The sequence below is a fragment of the Monodon monoceros genome, unplaced genomic scaffold (genome assembly GCF_005190385.1).
Source record: "Monodon monoceros isolate NGI ecotype Baffin Bay Population unplaced genomic scaffold, NGI_Narwhal_1 Super_Scaffold_20, whole genome shotgun sequence".
In the NCBI taxonomy this organism is placed as follows: Eukaryota; Metazoa; Chordata; class Mammalia; order Artiodactyla; family Monodontidae; genus Monodon; species Monodon monoceros.
The window spans coordinates 83,823,235-83,830,389 of NW_021703777.1; the positions used below are offsets into that span (position 1 = coordinate 83,823,235).

Here is a 7,155-nt window from a genome sequence, read left to right on the forward strand (position 1 = left end):
AGAAGATAGTATTAATGATTTTTAAACCTCCTCCCCCACCTCACTGCCAGTACCTTAGTCTATATTCAGTCAGAGCTTAGGAGTCCCTATGAAATGAAAGGACCTGAGACACAAGAGCTAAGAGTGTTTCTAGATTAATTTGCAATGAGCATCTGTACTTACATTTAAATATAAGTATTTGTCATCTTCTAGAGATTCACAAAGTTTCAAATAAAATATTTTATGGAGTTATATTTTAAAAGTAACCCTAGTGATGGCCAGACCTGGTGTCTGAGTGATTCCCTAGACCCAGCAAAGCAACGAAGTTTCCGGAGCCCTGGAGACAAGGGATAACACCCCAAAATATGGACCCATTTTCCATGCTACCTTTATTGGCCCAGCAGCTGCCGAGAACAAAGGTCACATCTCCCAATACCTGGCAAACAAATGCAGTATCGCCTCACAAACTGATTGCTTCTCTGAGGTACCCACCAGTGTATCTGGGGAGAAGCTTCAAGACAAGTTGAGGAGTGGCTGTCTTTCTATGAGACTGGAGAGATTCCACAAAAGAATATGGGTGTCATGAAGGAGGCAATGGTTCAGGCAGAGGAAGTGGCTGCTGAGATTACTAGGAAGCTAGAGAAACAGGAGAAGAAACCCTTGAAGAAGGAAAAGAAACGGCTGGCTGCAATTGCCCTGCCATCTTCAGAAGACATCAGGAGTACTCGGGAGGACAGTGGGGAGACAAGTGCAAGACCCCAAAACAGGAAAAAGCAAAAGCCCCAGGAGGCTCCTTCGGAGAATGGAATGGAAGACCCATCTGTCTCCTCCAAACCCAAGAAAAAGAAATCTTTTTCCAAGGAGGAGCTGGTTAGTAGTGATCTTGAAGAGACAGCTGGAAGTGGAAGTCTTCCCAAGAGGAAGAAATATTTCCCCAAAGAGGAAGTAGTTAGTGACCCGGAAGAGTCAGGAAACAAGAGTGCCCCAAGAAAAAGAGGAAATTCTCTTCCAAGGAGGAGCCACTCAGCAGTGGACCTGAAGAGGCTGCTGCCTGCAAGAGCAGCGGCTCCCAGAAAAAGAAAACGCTCCGAAAGCTATCCCAGCAAAATGAGAATGGACATTTCCCTGGTGGGACGTAACTTGCAGAGATATTTCCCAACCCATCCCCTGTAGTCCAATAAAAACAAAAGCAAATTCACGAGGGAAAAAAAAAAGACCCCTTACAAAATATCGAGAGAAACTCATCTTCCTTATCCTTGTTCTTGTCTACATTCTGACATGTACTCAAACGAGAACGGACACCACTACCTCAAAAAGCTGTGCAAAACCTCAGGTAAACTGAACTACCCTTCTTTAATTCTCTAAAATTCTTTCTACAATTACCCAGTTTGTCTCAACGTAAGTAGGAGGGTTAGTTTTTAGAAAAGAAAGCAAGTCAAGAGTGAAAACTAACAAAGGGCTTTATCATTATGGACTCTACTTACAGAAGGAGAAGCCTGTGTAGTGGAGGCTCAACGTCGACCGCACCTTCCTTACGTACACACGCACGCACTACGCACACAGGCACGCACGCACGGACTCTGATACGCAAACGTGCGTGTGCCTGGGCTTTGAGACTAAGTATCCCTCTTCCTCCCTGCCGGAGATTTTAACTTGTTAGGTGATTCCTGTCTCCCAGCAAGTGCCCTAGGATAAAGAGAGCAAACTTTTTTTTTGAAGAATAGTTGATTTGCAATGTTGTGTTAATTACTGCTATACAGCAAAGTGATTCAGTTATACATATATATATTCTTTTTTTGTTGTTGTTGTTGCAGTACGGTACGTGGGCCTCTCACTGCCGCAGCCTCTCCCGTTGCGGAGCACAGGCTACGGACGCGCAGGCCCAGCGGCCATGGCTCATGGGCCCAGCCGCTCCGCGGCACGCGGGATCCTCCTGGACCGGGGCACGAACCCACGTCCCCTGCATCGGCAGGCGGACCCCCAACCACTGCGCCACCAGGGAAGCCCTATATATTCTTTTTTTTTTAATATTCTTTTCCATTATGGTTTATCATAGGATATTGAATATAGGTCTCTGTGCCATACAGTAGGACCTTGTTTACCCATTCCATATATATAAAAGCTTACATCTGCTAACCCCAATCTCCCACTCCACCCCTCCCCAAACCCCTCCCCCTTGGCAGCCACCAGTCTGTTAAGACAGCCAACTTCTTTTAGGTAACACCCCCTTTTCAGAGGCACCCCATGTCCAATGAGGAGACAACTCTGCAGGGCGCTCCCAGCTCCAGAGTTCATCATAGCTGTTACTCCAACATAGCCTAAGGTCTCCCTCTACCGTTTCCTGTACTCTTCGCTTTGTCACAGATATTGATCCCAAGGGTACTACCCTGTACACAGATCTCTGTCTCAGAAGCTGGAAAACACAATAATGCTAGAAGTGGTCCAAGGAAACAGACTGGATCACCTATTGGCAGCAGGCAGAGTACTGATATCTCTCGGCATGCAGCAACAGTGAAATTTGTTAAAACTTTTACTGTTAGGAACTGGTATTGCTGGAAGGGGAGGCACTGATGGAAGTAATGTATCAGGCAATTAAAAAGCACATCAAAATAGTATTTATAAAGGCAAAGGAAATGGATTACTATTTTGAGAGAAATTGATGATTTGGAGAAAAAAATTGAAAGACTGAACAAATAAATTCAAAGAGGTCCTCCTTGACAATACATAAAGAGACTCTGATCTTATACAGCCAGGGGACAGGCAAATCAAATTTAATCATAAAAACAGCAGAAACCCAAAGAAGGTTCAGAAAGTTGAATATTTATCCTCAACAAGTTTGCTGTACCAGTAGGGATTCCATATAAAATATGGAGAGCTATGGATTTGGGTAATAGAACATATTGTCCCTATGAGCAAAACAGAGGTATTGAGAATGTTTCTCAATCTATGCAAACAGAATAAAATAAGGACTGATGATCAGGAATCTAAGAGTGGTCACCCCAATAAAAAGTTGTAACACCTTGCCTAATTTCTGAATTCAAGCCAATTTTCAGACCCAGACCCACATACTGAAGCTGTCAAGTTTTCAGAAGGAAGAACCTTGCAACACTATGGCAAGGATATGAGGCCATTATTCCCTGTTTCTTATTCAAAGGAACCCATAGCCATTGACTTCAGGAACATACAGGAGGGAAAGCAGAATGCCCACAAGATATTGGAGACACAAGGTCCAAACTGGCATTGACAACAAAGGACTCAAAGCATTATCAAACCCTTTTGTTAGAGTGGGGTTTATGGAGGCAAGGCAATAAATGGAATCTTGGCCAAGTCTGGCTCATGGTGTGTCCACTTCGTTCATGAACACACTTAATAGTAATTTTCCTACCCCAAAATAATATAATATGTCCCCAAATATAAAATCTAACGGATATACTTGGTAGTTGGCAGGTCCCGCATTGACTCCTTATCCTGTGAGGTAAGAACTATCATAGTGAGAAGGTCAAGTGGTAGCCTTCTAAAGCACCCCTCCCCCAGCCAAAATAGAAAAATTAAAAACAATATCTTATCTTGGAGGGAATATAAGAGGTTAATGTTATTCTTGGGATGGTGATGCCCATTATATCTCCACTTTATTCATGTCTCTAAAAATGCCAGATGGATTCTGGAGGATGGCATTGACCCCTGCCATGTCAACCACATAGCAATCCCAACTGCAGTTGTGTGGAATGAGGAATCTTTGCTAGATCATCTTAATACAGCTTCAGGATATAGTATGCAATCAGTGATCTTGCAAATATATTCTTTTCCCTCCCTATTAAGAAAGAAGATTAGAAATAGTATTTCTAAGTATTCATTTAAAACAGATTATAGTATACCTTTACTGCCAGAGGCCTATGATAACACTACTGTCCTATAACAAATTGTGCAAGGGAAAGTGGACTGAGTGGAAATCCCACAGATGACTTCATCTGAATGAGACCAGGTGAACAAGAAGTAGCAAGGAAGCTGGAATCCTGGGAAGACAAATACACTGCAGAGGATATGAGATGATCCCTACAAATATTTGGAGGCTGACTATATCGGTGAGGTTTGAAGCAAGTCTGGAGTTCTGGTGCATGCCAGGGCAACCTCTCCAATGTAAAAGATAAATTTTTGCATTTTGTACCTCCCACCACTGAGAATTAAGTGTAATACCTGTTTAGTCTCTTGAGTTTTACAGGGTTTAGAGTTTTGAGTTCCATCTCTGGGAATACTGTTTTGATCCATATATCAGGTGACAAAATGCTCCCAACTTTGAGTAACACCTAGGAGGAAAGTGCTTGAAGACTGTGGTGCATGCCAGTATGACCATACGACCCAGTACAGTAGTATTGAGGTATCTGCGTTTAGGAAACGAGATGGTGTGCACTTAATGACAAGTCCTAAAAAGAGAATCACTGGCACAGACTACTAAAATTCTAGGTAAAGGTCATGCTCTCTGTAGCAGAGAATTATATACCTTTCGAAAAGCAGAGGTGGGGAGAGGAAGGGAGATGTTTCTTGCAAGAACCTAGCTTATATGGTTTGCAGGTCTGGCTAGGAAAGCCAGAAATTCATAGGCCAGCCCATCAGGAAGAGTAGTTCAAAACTTTCAGGCAGGACCTGAGGCTTTGGTCCACAGGAGTTTCTTCCTCAGGGAAATCTCAGTTCTGCTCTTAAAGCCTTGGATTGGTTAGATCCAGCCCACCCAGATTGTCTAGGATAATATCTTTTACTTAAAGTCAGCTAATTGTAGATGCTAATTACATTTACAAAATACTTCCAAAGCAACACCTAGATTAATATGTGATTGAGTAACTTGGGACTGTGGCTTAGTCCAATGGAAACAAACTGACCATCACACCTGGCTTTTTCCAGGCCCACTCCCTTATCAGGTCAAGTGTGTCTAGCAGCAGTCCATTGTAGTATAGAAGGGGTTCATTCAGGATTACACATGAGTAGGGTGGGAAAGCATGTGCAGATGGCCAGGACCTCCATGTCATCCACCACTGTCTTATCAGTGACTCGCCTTTAAGTGGACTTGGCCACTCAGTCCCATTCAGAGGTGGCCCTAAGAAACAACAACGAAGGGAAATTCTCTCAATGGATAGATATTTGATGGTTAACCTGGCCATCCACTTTGTGTAGGAAGAGAAGTGTACATTCTAAAGAATGTATATAGACTTATAAACACTGGTGAATGGCTTGGCTGGGGGATTAGGGGCTTGGAAAGATTCAGATGGGAGGACAATGAAGTCTGTGGAATAGGCATCCTGAAAAATAGGCGTGAACTGTGTGGATCTTTGCATCACATGTTGACACCCATTAGAAAACATCCACTCTTGAAAAGGCACTAAACAACTAAATAGATTGACTAGGTCAGTTGCTATCATTCAGAATTTGTCCAGCAGCCAACTCACTACTGGCACAATAGACCCATGAGCTGGATAATCATGGTTACCAAGGATGTTTGGGTCTAAGAACATGGGTCCCCTCTCATCACTGCTGCTGCTAAAATGTCCAACCGCTGGCAACCAAGACTGATGCTAGTTCCTCAATATGGCACGATCCCTGCAGGAGTGCAAATAGCCACTTGGTGGTAGATTAACTCCATTAGACACATTCTACTCTGAAAGGAGCAGCAACTCTTTTTGATTGTCATTGATACATGTACTGGGTATGGTTTTGCCTTTCCTCCCAGAAGGACCTAATTTAGCACCACTATTCAAAGAATGTTTGGTTTACTGACACAGGATGCTAAATAACTTTGCATTAAAGCCACTTTACAACACAGTGGTTCAGATATGGGCATACTGACACGAAATCCAGGTTCCTATCCTACGCTGTACCACTTTAAAACTGCCATCTTCCCAGTGATTGCCCTCATCTGAATAGAGTCACATTGTTCAAGGTCATACCCCTTTCTCGGGGCAGCCTCCATTCAGTGACCAGTCAGTGTAGGACTATAAAGACCCATGGGTTGGCTGAAACCTCTATTGTTATTCATCACAGTCCAACTTCTCCCTCTGCCCAGTCTTGCTTTATTCACTCCTTTTTCACCATTGCTGACCCCAAGAGTAACACTGAATATCATTGCTACATGTAAAGTTCTATTTCATTATCTCCCTGCTGGAAAACTCAGTCTGCTACAGCAGATTATATGAAACTGTATAGTTTACTTTCAAATAAAAGCAAACTGGTCACTTAGCTTCAAAAAGAGATCTTATGTTTTCTTAATACAAAAAAAGTAATAATGATAATAAAAAAGGAGGGCATGAAGAAACATTTGGAGGTGATGGATTTGTTTATGGCATGGATTGTGATCATGGATTCAAAAAAGATCCTTATAATTTAAAATAAAGTAAGAATTCCTTTATTTAAAAATAATTAGCTAATATCTTTGTTATGGTACTTGCCTATAGACATAGATGAGCTATTCTCTTAGTAGACATTAAAAAGACCATGTAATCTTTTATAAATGAAATAACTTGTAAAATATTACCTAAAATAATGTGTTAGTTTCATAAGGAGTAAATTATCAAATTCTTGGATTTAAAGCAAATGTACACATTAATTTAGCATCTACTAGTGCTAGAACTGGAGTTACCCAGAAGTCTAGTCTAAGCCGTTAAGCATCTCATACACACACACACATACACAGAAATAAAATCCCTACAAAAATAAAAACAGTTAGAATTTGTTGAATACATAATATATATCAGGTGATATCATCCAAGATTGTTAGATACATTATATAATTTATTTCTCAGGGTACCTATTAAGTATATGAACTATTACCAATAATAGGTACCAATAAGAAAACTGAGTATTAGAAAGGTCATACAATTGGCAGAGCTGGGATTACAGCTGTAGTCTGCCTAAATTTGGGACCATGCTTTTAAATATTATGCAGGAAATTTAATGAGAAAGAGGAATACAATAAAAATAATTAAACTATAAATGCCAGCTACGCAATACAACAGAATACAATGTACACTTGTAAATACAATTAGATTTGTGAAGTTTACAAATTATTTTTCAAAATTTGTCACAAAAATTCATTTGTTTTACAAAGACAAAAGCAGAAGTTCATAATTGCTTTTACCAGTAATTTATGTACTTGGAGTGTTTTAAACTCAGCTTCTCAAAAATAGTCTC

The 7,155-nt window shown here is 41.1% G+C and overlaps 1 pseudogene; it reads left to right on the forward strand.

The window, feature by feature from the left end:
- Positions 1-561: 561 nt before the first annotated feature.
- On the forward strand, positions 562-1,118 carry LOC114902433 (annotated as a pseudogene).
- Positions 1,119-7,155: the final 6,037 nt, after the last annotated feature.